The sequence below is a fragment of the Jaculus jaculus genome, chromosome 1, assembly GCF_020740685.1.
Source record: "Jaculus jaculus isolate mJacJac1 chromosome 1, mJacJac1.mat.Y.cur, whole genome shotgun sequence".
Classification (NCBI taxonomy): Eukaryota; Metazoa; Chordata; class Mammalia; order Rodentia; family Dipodidae; genus Jaculus; species Jaculus jaculus.
In genome coordinates this window covers 217008327-217024459 of record NC_059102.1, presented here as the reverse complement: position 1 = coordinate 217024459, position 16133 = coordinate 217008327, and the positions used below count along the sequence as shown (strand labels likewise).

At 42.9% G+C, this 16133-nt stretch overlaps 1 protein-coding gene across 2 annotated transcripts in view; it reads right to left on the bottom strand.

Annotated features, from left to right (window-relative positions):
• Irf2 (interferon regulatory factor 2) overlaps nucleotides 1-1493 on the bottom strand; it is a 93042-nt gene extending 91549 nt beyond the window's left edge. The window contains exon 1 of one of the 2 annotated variants that reach the window (XM_045140990.1): nucleotides 1298-1493. The gene's annotated coding sequence lies outside the window, so the exon portion shown is untranslated. The remainder of the gene's footprint in view (nucleotides 1-1297) is intronic. The other variant, XM_004666387.2, reaches the window with a different exon arrangement.
• Between the last annotated feature and the right edge of the window lie 14640 nt (nucleotides 1494-16133).

The following is a 16133-nucleotide window of genomic DNA, read 5'->3' as shown; positions in this document are numbered from 1 at the left end:
ACGCCCGACCCCTCGGCACTTGGAGAAGCTGCCCGGGCCGCTCGGGGGCGCCGGTCCCCAGGCCGGGCAGCCCGGATCCCGCGGGCGCCGCGATTGGCCGCGGCCGGCATCGCTCGTGGGCGAGCCCGGCCGGCGAGGCGGAAAGGAAGTGGCGGCCGCCGCGGCTGTGCACCAACCACGTTCCGCCGGCGGGCGGGCGAATGTCAGCCGGCGGGTCGGAGGGCACGGGGCGGGCCCTGGCGTCCCCTCGGCGCAGCCGCCGGCGCCCCGGACCCCGAGGGGAAGCCGGCCCCGCGTCCCCCGAGGCTCCCCGCCCCCACCGCGTCCGCGCCGAAGCCCGGGCGGGTCAGGCCCAGCGCGCCAGGCCGGCCAGGAAGCGCCGCGGGCGGGGAGCGGGAGGCGCCCTGTGCTAGGCCGCGCCCGGGGCGGAGGAGCCCCTCGGCGCGGCTTCCTCCCGAGACGCGCCTCCCGAGCCCCTGGCGCGCGGGGACAAGTGCAGTGACAAGGCCAGAGGGCCAGGCCGGGCGCTGGCCGGCGGCTGGAGAACGCGGCCCCGGGAAGCCGGGCGCGTCGGCCAGGCCCGCACCCAGCCCCGCTCGGAGCCCGCCCGTCGACTGCGGCCGCAGGCACCCGACGACCGAGACCCTGCCCCGAGTCCCGGGCACCCCGGGACGCCCCATCAAGTTTACTCTCGCCCCACAGGGAGGTGACCCTCTCGGCCGTGGCGTGGGCAGCTGGGGACCGCGGGCGCCTGCCTATTGACACTGGAGACTACCGCGAGAGAAGGGCCACGGCCAAGCACCGAGGACCCCGTCCGTCCTCTCCTCCAGATCTGGAGGCGACAGTGGCTGTAAACACACACAGAATTTTGTTTTAAGTGAGGCCTGAATCCAGCGGTCCGGCACCCACACACAACACCTGGGGCGCCTAATCACACAGCAGGACTGTGTCCATGGAGCCACCTCTCGGCATCTGCAAATCCAAAAGTGAAATTAAACCTCTACTAACCTCCTCCTCCCTCTACCTCTTCCTCCTCATCCTCCTTGCAGCCTCACTCAGCAGCCCCAGTAGCAACAGCAACAACAGCTGAATCTGCCTCCCCTAAAATCAGATGATCCATGATTGCGTCGACGTGTTTCTCCAAAAATCTGTATTAATATTTATGAACCCTGGCATTTTTCCATCTGCAAAACATCGTGTCAAAGCATCAGGACACACAAACATACAGATCTCCAGTACCCATGCCCTCGAGAGAAACACACGCACAGTCACAACTATTATTTGAAAAAATGTTTACCTCTCAATGTGCTTTTTCACGCTACCAATACAATTCCGCAAGGTGTAAGTGTTGCTAGGGTGTGTGAAATGGAAATAAAAGCCCGTCAGTTGAATGATCGCAGGAGCAAAACTAAAAGTTATTCCCCGGTTTGCCTGAGAACAGTCCAGACCGAAAGCAAAACAAGGAGAGGAAACTGCGAAGAGCCGAGGCTGGAAATCCCCCCACCCCCCGCCCTCCTCCGGGCCTCGCTCCCTCCCTCGCCTCCCCCTCCGCCCGTCCGCCTCCCTCCGCCCTTCCTCCCCAGTGTTTGTTTCAAGCTTGTGCAACCGGGAGGTGGAGGCAGAGGGAGGGCGCGAGCGGCCAGGCGCGAGGTGCGGAAGTTCACCGCCGCCGTTCATTGGCCCGCAGCGCCGCTTTCCTCATTTCTGGGAAAAGTCAATTTCATTTTCACTTCCCACCTCCCGGCTGCGGGAGCAACAAGCGGCCGCGCGTGAGTCTGTGGTTGCTCGCCCAGAGGGGCGCTCACGTCCACCGCTTGCACGCTGGCTACAGTGAAGACTCCCGGGTGGCGAGCGAGCGCTGGTCTGGGTTCTGGCCCGAAGCTAGAGGAGGTAGGGAAGAAAAAAGAGGTACCTGACGCCGGGTGTCTCAAAGATTATCCGAAGGTGTGGGAAGGCGGCGGGGGATACCTGGATTGCAAATGGTCCTTTCACATGTACTGGGTAAAGTTGTTTACAACTGCTGCATTGAGTGAATACACAAATTCATTTTGGAGCACTGCCCGTTTCAAATGAAAGTAACCCTCAGCTGAGAAAACATTACTTGTGTCCCTTTGTTACTGGAAATTTTATCAGTAGCTTGAGAGGGCCCGGTGGCACTCTGTTTTGGGAGCTAAGAAGATAAGGCCTTTGCCTGAAGTCACAACTCTATACTCCAAGCCTATTTATCACCTCTACCACACATGTCCCATTCCTGCAGGATGAGATAGGCAAGCCAGTGAGTTGTTTCTTCCCTAGCCCATCAGCCTTCAAATGATGCTCTCAAGCCATGAGAAGAAGTTTCATCCTGAGAGACCATAGCTATGTATGTGTGAAAACTTCCTTTAAAATAACTCCACCTCCTCTTTGCATACAAGTACTGAATTTTGACTAGGAAAAGTATTCAAGGGCTGGAGAGATTGCTTAGTGGTTAGGATGCTTGCCTGCAAAGTCAAAGGACCCATGTTTGATTCCCCAGGACCCATGTAAGCCAGACGCACAAGGTGGTGCATGCGTCTGAAGTTTTTTGCAGTGGCAGGAGGCCCTGGCTCTCCCATTCTCTCTGTATGTGCCCCCCCCTCTCTTTCTTTCCCTCTTTCTCTCAAATAAAATTTTTAAAAAATTTTATTAAGTATCCAAATGTGCATCTGTGGAAACAGGTGAGATTTAGGATTGTATTGTGGTTGTGATCTCCAAATAAATCCCCCATGGACACACTGTTCTTTAGTCCTACTATAATAACACTGTATAAAACTTGATATCATATTTAATGTATTAATATGTACAAACTATAAGATATTGATCACTCTTTATCCACTAGTGTCTAATGCACAGTAATTAGACTGGGGAGATGGCTCAGCTGTTAGTGTGCTGACTTGCAAAGCCTGCATCCTGGGTTTGATTCTGCAATACCTACATAAAGCCAGAGAAGTAGTGGTGCATATGTCTGGAGTTCATTATAACAGAGTGGCAATAGGCAATGGCATGCCTATAACACATATTCTCTCTTGCTGTATCTCTCTCTCTTCCTTAAATAATTTCTTAAACATTTTATTTATTTATTTGAGAGAAAGAGGCAGAGAGAGAATGGGTGTGCTAGGCCTCCAGCCATTGCAAATGAACTCCAGACATATGTGCCACCTTGTACATGTGGCTCATGTGGGTACTGTAGAATGGAACCTGGGTCCTTAGGCTTCATAGAAAAGGCACCTTAACTGCTAAACCATCTCTCTAGCCCATAAATATATTTGCAAATAAATAAAACCCAGAAATTGTTATTTGGTCTGTGGTTGTTGTTTTGGTTGCTTTATTTTATTTGTGCATGTGTGTGTGTGTGTGTGTGTGTGTCACAGAATCCCTTTATGTAGCCCAGGGTGGCTGGAACTCTCAAACCAGTGATTGTGCTGCCTCAGTAAGTAAGCTCTTAAGCCTCAGTAAACTGCTTCTTAAGTCCTAGATGATAGGCATGTGCCACCATATAGAGCATTTTTTGCTTGTTGTTTTGTTTAATCTGCCAAAATCCTTGGCTTCTTTTCCCTAGAACTTGGAAGAAGAGTAGAGAAATTGGAAAATGCAAGGTGTCTTTCTGACAGGTAGCTGCCTCAGTGTTGCAAATTCCAGAAAGCCAGACAAGGCCATGCCCACAAATCTCTACTCTGCATCCTAATGACCTACTGCATGAATAAAAGTTAGTCTTGAACACTCACCTGCTGGATACTGAAAGCTTCCCGACTGATATGATTCTGACGCTTGGCCTCCCCATGCCTTTTTCTTCACTATGAAGATCCATCAGGAAATAGACTTGTCTGCCTAAGTGCAGTCCTGCCTCGTTGCTTCAGGAAAAGGCACGGCCCTGAGGTCTTTGGTAAGCAGCAGAACTTTGTCACACTGTTCTATTTTAGTTCAGCTTCCTTTCTGCAACATATATCCAAGTGTAACAATATATATCCATTCAGTCATATCTCACAGCCTGTTGATGTTATGACAGGAATCCCTGGCTGTGGACCATCCTTAGAGCACTGTCTTCAGTTACTGACACTTCCCGGAACCATGCTTCCTGTCACCTTCCTTGGGCTCTTCCAGGCTATCCCATTACCATCCAAGTTAAGCAGAAAATTACCTTTACTTAAAACCCAATTTCAGTATTTTCTTTCCTCCTTTCTCTCTTTCTTTCTTTCTTTCTTTCTTTCTTCCTCTCTCTCTCTCTCTCTTTTTCTCTCTCTTTGCCCCCCCCTTCAAAACATACCTTCTGTGCCTTTCAGAATAAAGGCCATATTGACAAGACACATAAAGTCCATTTAATCTTGTGGCAGACTACTTTTTCAACCTCATTGTCACTGCATCCTACACCCTACAAGGGCTGCATCACTCCCTTTCTAAACCTCCTCCCTTCCTTATGTTTTGTAGAACAGCAGAGTCATCCTCTTATTCCTTGTTGTAACCTTAGTGTGGGGATCAGCATATAGAAATTTGAATACCTGTGAATCAGTAATTCTTTGTTCTTTAACTTCCCACATAGTATTTTAGACTTGGACTGGGGATATAACTCAGTCAGTAAAGTGCTTTTCTTGCAAGCATGAGGACCTCAGTTAAGTCCCCCAGAGCCCTCATAAAAGAAGCCAGATGTGGGCTGGAGAGATGGCTTAGCAGTTAAGGTGTTTGCCTGCAAAGCCTAAGGACCTAGGTTCACTTCCCCAGTACCCACGTAAGCCAGATGCACAAGGTGGTTACATGCATCTAGAGTTCTTTTGCAGCAGCTGAAGGCCCTGGCATGCGTTTTCTCTATCTGCCTGCCTACCTCTCTCCCTCTCTCCCTTTCTCTCTCTCTCTCTCTCCCTCTCCTTCCCTCAAATAAATTATAAATAAATAATTTTTTTTTTAAAGAAGTCAAATGTGATGACATCCGCACTGCGATGGCAGAGACAGATTCCTATACCTCCAAGCTAATGAGAGATACTATCTCAAAAATAGTTCCTAAGGAACAATAACCGAGGTTGTCTTCTGGTTTCCACTTGATACATACAAATTTGTACGTGCATGCATACACACACACACACAAAGACTTTATTGCAGCACTTGTTTTATATTTTAATATAGTTTAATAACCTTTTAATGCAAATACATCTGATAGTTACTATATAGAACTCAAATGTAGAACACTAAAAGAAGAGCCAGGCATGGTAGTATACTCCTTTAATCCCAGCACATAGGAGACAGGGGTAGGAGGATCACCATGAGTTCAAGGCCAGCCTGAGAGTACAGAGTAAGTTATAGGTCACCTTGGGCCAGAGTGAGCCCATACCTGCCTAACTCACAAAAAACAAAAGAAGATGAAGAAGAAGAAAAAGGAGGAGGAGGAGAAGCAGCAGCAGAAGCAGCAGCAGCCAAGGTTGAGGAAGAAGAGGAAAGTGGCCACCTTGTTAGGCATAGGGGTACATGCCCATAACACCTATACTTGAGCAGCTGAGGCAGGACGATCCTGAGTTTGAGGCAGCCTGGGCTGCAGGAGGAGACTTTTTTCTATTTAGTTTTTGTTCAAACATTTTAATATGAAACGATTAGAAACATGTCAGTTGATAATGCATTCTTACCAAGTAATATGAAAATAGCTTTTACATAGTAGGATCTTCTTGCAGCCTCCCAGTACATCTTTGCAACCTAAGTACACCAAAATTACAAGATGAAAGATAAGTCAGCTCTGAGTAGTTGACCCAAAGATCAGTTTTCCTAATCCATGTTTTTAAAGCTTCCTAGAGACTCAAGTTCCATAGTGATAATTTTACCTCAAAAAAAGTGGGAGGAGGGCTGGGAGATGTAACCCAGCAATGGACAGCTTGCATAGCATGAGAAAGGCCCAGAGTTCAATTCCCAACACACACATAATATAAGCCATGTGGAACCTTGCCAATGAGAAATTTATAATATTGGTATTTGTGTGTGTTTCCAATCCTCAGTCTCTCAACATCATTTAATAATGCTGACTGTGCTTCCCATTCTACCCAGTGCTTATGTGATGTTCTTCTCTCCTCTTCTATTTCTTGGGTGGATCCTTTTCTGCTGCCAGCACCTAAATTGTGGTTTTCCAGGCATTCTATCTTCAACCCTCTCATTTTCTCATTTTATATGCTTTCTGTCTTTGGATGCTGTCTTCCGTGCCCAAATCATCAAATATCACTACAGATGGCCCTCAAAACTTACAATAATGATACTTACAATCTCCCAATTATACCACCGTGCATAAGCAATACGCATTCAGTAAAATTGTATTTCAAATTTCAAATTTTGATCTTTCACTGGACTAGCAATATGTTATAGCATTCTGTATTGCCTTGCTGGGTAATGGCCGGGAATCACAGCTCCCAGTCAGCCACAAGATCATGAGGTGAAACAATTCATACCCTACAGGATACTGGTTGCTAAACTATAATCCTCCATAGGTTATGTATAGCAAATGTATTTTCAGTATGCAGGGATTTTCAAATTACCATGGAATTTAACAGGGTCTGGCCCACTGAGTTGAAAAGCATCTGTATTTGGTAATAACCTCAAAATCTAACTGAGCTCCAGACATATTACCCCCTAGATATTCATCAAATCCAAAAAATGTACATATCTAAAAGTAAACTCATAACAGAATTCCCCACAAACTCATACTTGTCACTTCATTGACATCCAGGAAACTGGGAAACATCATGGACTCCTTCCTTGTCTGAGTCTCTGGAGTTCCTTTAGGCATGGTTATTGCTTGCAATTTTCCAAGCTCCTAAACTCATAAAACATAGGATGAATTTCATTCTCTTCTGATGCCCTTGATAAAATGTCTCAACAGACCAAAGACATAAATATGACCCAGAATATGCACATGTAACTGATATACATAGTCAAGATGTGTTTCATAGTGTATTGATGAAATGTATATAGTAACAAATCTCTGTGGGAAATAGATCAATATAGCAAAATACAACTTTTTTTGGTAGCTTGTGGAAAAATTTCATTTGCCACACAATGATGTTGGACCAATCATCTTAGCCTACTATAAAAACTACTGTTTGAGATATCTTTCACACTAGAACTAGAATACTCTCATGGGTATAGCATGGTATATTGCACCTGTGAAATGGAATATCATGAGGGATCTTTGTGGATGCATTTGGATTGATTTCATTCTTTTCAGGAGTGGGTTAAGAACAATGATTGATTACAGGGTGCTGATGAATCTTTCCATGAATATATCTTCTTTAAGAATAAACTATACAAAGTGAACTCATTTGAAAAGGACTTTTAATTTATTTCTCTCTTTTCAGTGTGTGTGTGTGTGTGTGTGTGTGTGTGTGTGTGACCATATATGTGCACATGCATATGGAGGACAGAGGTCAATGTCAGGTGTCTTCTTCAGTCAACTCTACCTTATTTTCTGAGCCAGGTCTTTCAATAAACCAAGGGCTCACCAATTCAGCTATACTTCCTAGACAATAAGCTTCAGGGATCCTCTTGTCTCCATCTACCCAGCACTGAGGTTACAGACACACACTGCCATACATACCCAGCTTTACTTAGGAGCTAGGGATCTAAACTCAGGTCTTCATGCTATTGCAGCAAGCCCACTGAAACATCTCTTCAGCCTCTTATTTTTCTTATAATAAGGAGGTAGTAATAAAATGATCACTGAAATAGCAAACATTTACCACTAACTAAAATCATAGCCTTTAGTCTGTCAGCTGGTACTCCAGTTTTGTCCACACTTTCACCAGTACCACTTCTGTGCTGGCCACTAAGGCTCTCCTGCATGGTGCTATAACTCAGGGGTCTGTAACAGTGTGGAAAATGAGGATTCCACAACTTGCCAGAGCAGATGGCCAATATAAAGCCATAGCCAAAAGGCATGCACTACAAAGAACGTTAAGATGAAGTCCAAAGTCAGTACAAATAGAGCCAAGCTAAACTCTAGTTGAGGCAGAACTGTGATGAAGTTGTAAAAGCTGCCAATCAAGTTTAAGGATTACTGGCAACAAGGTGGAAAAATCTGCAGCATGGGCTAGAGAGATGACTTAGTGGATAAGGCGCTAGCCTAAGGGCCCATGTTCAACTCTGCAGATCCCAGATAAGCCAGATGCACAAAGGTGAGGCAGGCACAAGGTCACACATGCCCACTACTTGGTGCAAGCGTCTGGAGTTCAATTTCAGTGGCTGAGGCCCTGGCGTGCCAATTCTCTGTCTTTCTCTCAAATAAAAAGTAAATAAATTTTTAAAAATCTTCAGCATGCTTGACCATTGGTTCCATTTTACTAGAAACTGAAATAAAGCTCATTTGTTGCAAAATATGAAATTCACGAGTTTAAACTGAGTATTATATTGCCCAATCCTTAACAATAAATATTCATTTTCTCTTGTTCTGACGAAGGAAAGGGAAACATACGTAAAAAATTGGAAGAATTTTATTATTTTATGAGCATTTTTGTTGTCCAAAGGAAAGGCTTGAACCTTTGAAAACATCATACATTGAATTGTTTCCTGTTTTGAATAATTTTTCAACTGATTATGAAATATTTATTTTCACTACAGTATCAAACAAAGTTACATAGATTAGGAATAAGGTAGCTTTTTTACTGGTCAAAGACATGGGCCCAAAGGAAACTACTCTGCCTGCTGAGGTGGGACTAGAACTCCAGTCTGATTCAGTCTCATCCAAGATGACAAACCAACAACAGCTTCCTGGTTCCTCCTGATTCTTCTGGAACTTCTCACAGGCCTAAAGATCCATAGGCAGGCCCTTCCTGAGTCAGCAGTCCTGCCCAACAACCAATCATGATCCTTCATATACTTTTAAACTTGGCAATGAGCCTTCTTGATTGGATGTTTAATTCATATAAATGGGCTTGAACCAAGCCTGTACATGTGAGAGCACCTCCCCACTCCCTCACTCCAGCTCTCCATTCCCAACCCTACTAGGAGGAGGAAGGAAATTCCTCTTGGTTTGGAAATTTTTCTGTTTTTTAATTCTCTTCTGTTTCCATTCTCTCTTAAATCTCTCATAACTTACTCAGTGTCCATGTTTCTACAATTTTTTGATAAATATGGGCAAAAAACTCAGGCTTGAGAGTCACTGTCTTGGGGCTTTTAAGCTCACCAGAGCCCATTCTCTCTCTCTCATCACCATGGAGGTCCAATCCCTTCTAGAGCTCCAATCCCATAACAATATTGCTTTCACGTTTAGACATAATTGGAGAAAGTGTCTGTAGTTTTAGCTTGAAGTTCTTTGAAAGAATTACAATAGTTTGGGGATTTAAAGATATAAACTTTGTTTGTAGCCTAATTCAGTAAACCACTCCATCCACTAGTCGTCAAAACCTTTGAAGAGGTTTTCCCACAACTTGTGCTACATGCCCATAAGTTCCTCAATCACAGAAGATGAACCTTGTTCTCAGTTTGTTCTCTTCCTCCACAAACTTCATAGCATTCTGAATTTGCATCTTTATTTGACAATGTTTGGGAATTTGATAATCAAAAAGACTAGAGTGGTATAAAACAAAAGATTGGCAAAATTTTTAAATCCTTTCACTTCAGGGCTAGGGAGGTTACTCACTTGGTAAAGTTCTTGCTGCACAAGCATGAGGACCTGAGTTTGGATCCCCAGAACTTACATAAATGTGGACGTGAAGATACATGCCAGTAATCTCAGTGCTTTGGAGGCAGAGACAGGAAGATGTCCAACGCAAGCTAGCTAGACTAGCCAAATCACTAAGTTCTGGGCACAGTGAGAGACCTGTCTCAATAATTAAGGTGGAGAGCTATTGAGGGAGACACCTGACATTAACTGCTGGCCTGCCATACACATGCATACACAGACACATGTGTGCCCACACACAATCATGCCACAAAAGTTCTCTCACTTCCTTAAAGTATCTCTACTGAACCCAAAGTGTGTGTGATGACTCATACACAGTTCTTGGGGCTCCTCCTTCCCCTTTGCTGCATCTCTGGGCATCCTTTCCCACTACCTGAACGAGCACCATGACAATTCAGCATGACACCCTTAGGGTTGCTGAGAAAGCAGCAGAAAAAGACCAGATGTCTCTGTTATTGCAGTCTAGGCTCTAATGAGGTTGAGGGAAAGAGACTAATAAATAAGCAAACCTAGCATTCTCCAGGAATTATGTGCACACTGTGGTATGTGTAGAGCTCAAGGATGAAGGAAGTTTCTCTAAGGAAAGCCAACATTTGAGGAAGAGAAATTTCTGTAATAGTTTTCTATAACAATAACAAAGTATTGATAACAAGGGATTAGGAGTAAGTAGCCCCCATCTTATAGACAGCTAGTCAGGGCTATAGGCCTCAGAGAAGAAACAAAAGTCTGTATGTTCTGACAGAGTAACAAGCACAGAGATTTTACAGTAAATTATGTATTCTAATGATAAGTCCAGAGAACAAAGTCCAGGAATTAAATCAAAAACACCCTGACTCACCAAAAGGTCAAAAGCCCTAACTCATGCTGACTCTCCAGGAGATCAGTTGTTGGGTCACTTTCCTGCTGACTATCAGAAGTCAGCACATAAAAAGTAACCAATCCCTTAGCTAACTCATCAGCTAGTTAGAGCCCCACATACATTCAAAGTAACCAATCCAATTTACCCTGACTTGACAATTTATATTCCTGAGTGTAGAAAAAAACCATGCAAGTCATTATCTAGCTACCTGCTCAGGACCCTTCCTAGCTCCAGAGCTTTCTGCTTTACTTTCACTTTCTTCTCTAATAAACTCTTGCTTAACTTGCCCTGCTGACATGTCTGTTCTCATTTCTCACAAATCACAAGACAACAAACTAAAGAGTCACTGGCTTGGGAAGTTTTTGTGACCAGGGAGTTACTGACTCTCTTACTCTTAAGCTAAACCCACCCAGAGCTGAGAAAGGCTCTGTCGCTCTCAAAACCCACAACAGTGCCACAAAATGAATATCTTAAATCACAGAAATGTATTATCTCACAGTCATGAAAGCTAGAAGCCAGAGACCAAGGTCCCAGGGTTGGTTCTTTCTGATGGCTGCACAGGGAAATTGGTTCTAAGCTTCATGGCTTCTGATGGTTTGCCAGCAATCTCCAGTGTCCTCTGGCTGGTAAATATATCATCCTGATCTCTTGCCTTGACATTAACAGGACATTTGCCGTGTGTGTGTGTGTGTGTGTGTGTGTGTGCATACATGTGCATGCACATGCGTGTACATGTATGTATCCAAATTTCCCATCTTTTTATGAGCAGATACTATATTGGTTATGTTAGGTTAGGAGCCCACTCCACTTCAGTATGATGTCATCTTAACTAATTACATTTGCGAAGACAATCTTTCCAAATAAGTTCACACATTATGGATATCGAAGATTGAGACTTCAACATATGAATGTTGGGAAGGACAACACAATTTAACTCATTAACAAGTACCAATTGTGACAGAGGCAACAAGAAGCAGGGATCTGGCATATTCTGAGAACTGACAGAAAATTTGTGTGGACTTAGATTGAGTGTGAGTATTAGAGGACCATGAGATGTGTTAGGCAGATGGACAGAGGCTGAATCAGAAGTTAGGGTTTATGCTATGGGCAGTGAGGAGATTTGGAAGGGTTTTATATAGTATCCACTTGTGGGTTTTACAATAACCACGCTGTCTGCTAAACATAAACAAAGTGCATTTGTTGATCTTTTTTTGCAATTGCCCATTGCCTCTCAGTCCATGATAAGATAATTTGTTGAGAAAAAAATATTTTCCTATTCAGTTTTTAGTTCTATTTTTTAATCACAAAGTCAAAATATTTATTCCCATTTAGTTTTCTGATTTTCTGCCTCTACAAATAAATGAAGTTAACTTAGCTAATATCTTTTGGCACACACACAGACATGCCCAAAACAACTTTTTAAAAAGAAAAGAAAAATAATATATAGTCAACTGTGGATTTCAGGCATACATTATTTTCCTCAGAGTATTTGGATGAAAGGTTATGATTATCAGAGATTATATCATCATGAAAATAATCATTCCAAGGCTGGAGAGATGGCTAAGCGGTTAAGGCACTTGCCTGCGAAGCCTGAGGTTCCAGGTTCAATTCTCCAGGTCCCACGTAAGCAAGATGCACAAGGTGGTACCTGCATCTAGAGTTCGTTTGCAATGGCTAGAGATCCTGGGCACCCATTCTGTCTCTTTCTCTAATAAATAAATAAAAATAAATCTTTAAAAAAATAATCTTTCCAAAATTGTCATAGTTTCAATGTTTTTCACTTTTGAAGAATAATTTATTAGTTGGGTATGGTGACACATGCCTTCAATCCCAACCCTCTGGAGGAAGAGGTGGGAGGATCACCATGAGTTCAAGACTACCCTGAGACTACATGTGAATTCCAGGTCAGCCTGGGCTAGAGCGAGACCCTACCTCAAAAATAAGTGAATAAATAAATAAATAAATAATTTCATTTATTTCTTTGGGAGAGACAGAGGGGGGGGGAAGATGGAGAAATTGAGTATGGGTTTGCCAGGGCTTCCTGCCACTGCAAACAAACTCCAGATACATATACCACTTAGCACATCTGCTTTACATGGGTACTGGGAAAACGAACTTGGGCCAGCAGGCTTTTCAAGTATGTATCTTTAACCATACAGCAATCTCTCCACCCCCTACTTTTCAATTTCTAATTTTTTTATGATTTCTGAAAAATGGAACTTTTGGCTAATTAGTATAAATGAAACTTCATGATTCAACTTGAATATTTTGGAATTTGAAAGCAAGCATTCATTGAGTTGGGGAAATAGCTCTGTGGATAAAGCACTTGCTGGGCAAGCATGAGGGCCTGATTTGAATCCATGACACCCACATAAAATGGTATCTGTGATGATATATACCTCTAATCCCAGCACTGAGGAAGCAAAGGCAGGCAGATCCTTAGGGCTTGTTAGTCAAAATGGTGAGCTATACACACAATAGGAGACCCTGTCTCAAAGGATAAAATGAGGAACAATTCAAAAAGACACAGTGCCATCAACCTCTGTCCTCCACACTCATTTGCAAGCATGTTCACATGCATATGCCCATGTATACAAACATGCATATACATCTACAAACAAATGTTCAAACCACACATGCACATATATTCACACACAAAAAAACAAACATAAATATTAAACAGTTTGTCACATCTTTTTTCAACTTTAAATTCTGGATCCTGGTTTTAGGATCTCTTCTTTTTCTCCTTTTTTCTGTTTCTTTGTTACAGGATCTCATGTAACCCAGACTGGCCTCTAATTTGCTCTGTAACCAAGACTTGCCTCCAACTTCTGATCCACCTGCCCCCACCTCCTGAGTGCTAGCTGTCACCGTCATGGTTCCACCAAAGCCAAAGGAGATCTACTTTTTTATGTTGGGCATGTTGAAGTTCTGAATAAAATGTCTGGTGGGAAAAGACTGTGTTGGTTAATAAAACAGAAAGAAGATTAAAATCATTAATTTCAACTGTTAGGTATACTTCAATTTCATATCATTGTCAGAGAAGCAGAGAAGAAAGTTTTATATGTATAGCATGGACACTGTAATGGAGGTCAAATACCAAGCCATAGGAAGTCCATCAAAATATTAGTAGTGGTTGTCTTTGAATGGTATGACTATGTGCAATCTTTTTTCCTATTAACAAAGTAACATTTTTGTTATAGATTATAACTGACTTCTTATGTCCTGATGAGCTTATGGTTTTTATATAAATTACTTATAACTTTTAGTTGGATTTTTCCATACAGTTTCCAACTGGGAAGTACTGAATTCCATATCTAAAACAGTTTTAACCTGGTGTTTTAAGACTTTTCAAAATCTATTTTAAAGTTGATTGTAGATAATTTTTTCTACAAATGCTATATAATTTCATGTATTCTGTTTTATCAATATATGCATTTCTGTTTTTACCTTAGTAATTTAAATATTCCCTCTCAAAGGAACATGTAACATATAAGCAAGAACATGTATAGGAGCAAACTTCCAGCTACTGCACACTTACTGGTAGTGGTAAAATGACTTTAAAGATGTTGAAGGTCTATCACTGAATGACTGACTATGGCTGATTCATTCTGTATAATGTTATGTACCAACCAAAGAGACTTGTTGGGCTGGAGAGATAGCTTAGTGGTTAAGGCTCTCTAAGGACCCAGGTTTAATTCCTAGTACACACATAAGCCAGATACACAGTTGATACATGCATCTGGAATTCGTTTGCAGTGGCTAGAGGCACTGGTGTGCCCAATCCCTCTCTCTTTCTGCCTCTTTCTCTCTCTCAAATACTCAAATAAACAAATAAAATAAAAAAATGCTTTTAAAAAAGAGACTTGTTGATCTGCAAATGATGCCACATTCTAGGCTGTATTCTAAAGAATCATGCTGGGTGGGCATGGTGGTGTATGCCTGCAATACCAGAAATCAGGAGTCTGGGCGAGAGGATCACAAGTTAAAGTCCAGCCAAGGCTGCATAGACCCTAATTCCAAAGGGGGAAACAACAGTGAAAATGAAGATGCATGGGGCTGGAACCATGGCTCAGCAGTTAAAGACATTTGCTTGCAAAGCCTGACATCTCAGGTCCAAATCCCCAGTACCCATGTAAAACCAGATGCATAAAGTGGCACATGCATCCAGAGTTTGTATATAGTGGCAAGAGGTCTTGGTGCACCCATCTAGCCTCTTTCTCTCAAACAAATAGAATATTTTGTAAAAGATGCAAAGAAATATTCACATGATGATCTTTTGCGCAAATACAACAGAAATTTGAATTTAAAAACACAAACTTTGTGTATTGAGAAAATATATAATTTTAAAAATGAAAATGAAAAAATGCAAAGAAAAATTTAAATCACCTTTAATTTCTGATTTCCATGTTATTTGTTAGGTAGACTCAGCCTCTTTCTCTCTCTCTATGTGTATGTGTGTGTGTGTGTTATAAACTTAGGTAGTTAATTATTAAATAAATATTTCCTGGGGCTGGGGAGATGACTTAGTGGTTAAGACGTTTGCCTGCAAACCAAAGGATCCTGGTTCAACTCTCCTGCACAAGGGGGTGCATGCATCTAGAATTCATTTGCAGTGGCTGGAGGCCCTGATGTGCCCATTCATTCTCTCTCTCTCTCTCTCTCTCTCTCTCTCTCTGTCTCTGTCTCTCTCTGTCTCCCTCTCTCTCTCTCTCTCTCTCTCAAATAAATAAATATATTTTAAAAATAGATATTTCCTGACTACCCACTGTTTTTTATCACTTCAGGAGCCTTCTGTATATAGGCATTCAATCCAAGTCACCCAAAAATCCTCTGTGGTTAAGTTTTAAACAGTCATTTTATTTCCTTATAAGATCCACACTACCTATGAAAAGGGGCATCTTGTCCTCTATGTATATATCTGCCATCTAAAAGATCAGAGCTTCCTAATGTATAACATTACAGGGGCCAAGGCTATTCTGGGTATTCTTTTCAGACCAGCCTGAGTCCTGCTCTACTCTAAAGGTATTATGATTTGTACTAAAGAGTTCTACATCACTGTAAGGGACAATATAGCTGCCTTGTAGAACTGTTAGGTCCGGTCCACACAGTATCCTTTGGGATGGCTACTATGCTCAGCACAGCTTGGAAGCCCACACCCTGAGCACAGACCTGAACAATTGTTCTCAAGGAGATAGATGTATGTTACAATACTATGGCATTCATCAGTCAAGCACAAAGCTAAACAGTCAGTCGTGTAGTCTGGATATGGCTGGAGTGTGTCCCCCAAAGATTTATGTTGTTGGGAGCTTGGTCCCCAGTATGGCAGTGGTTGAACCTTTAAGAGGCGTGACACAGTAGAAGGTGATGTGGTCTTGGATGCCACCTTCCAAAGAGTCAGTGTAGTTCTTTTGGGACCCTAGTTTGTTCCTAACACAGTGGGTTGTCATAAGAAAAAACACTCAAGCCTGTCGCCTGAATTCTTTTGGCTTTTTATCATCCTGCCTAGTCTTTCCCTCTTACATGAGTTCCCACATTGATGCTATTTGCAATATTACATGTAACTGGAAGGTCCTCCCCAAAACTAAGCAGAAGTTTGCACTGTGTTATGGA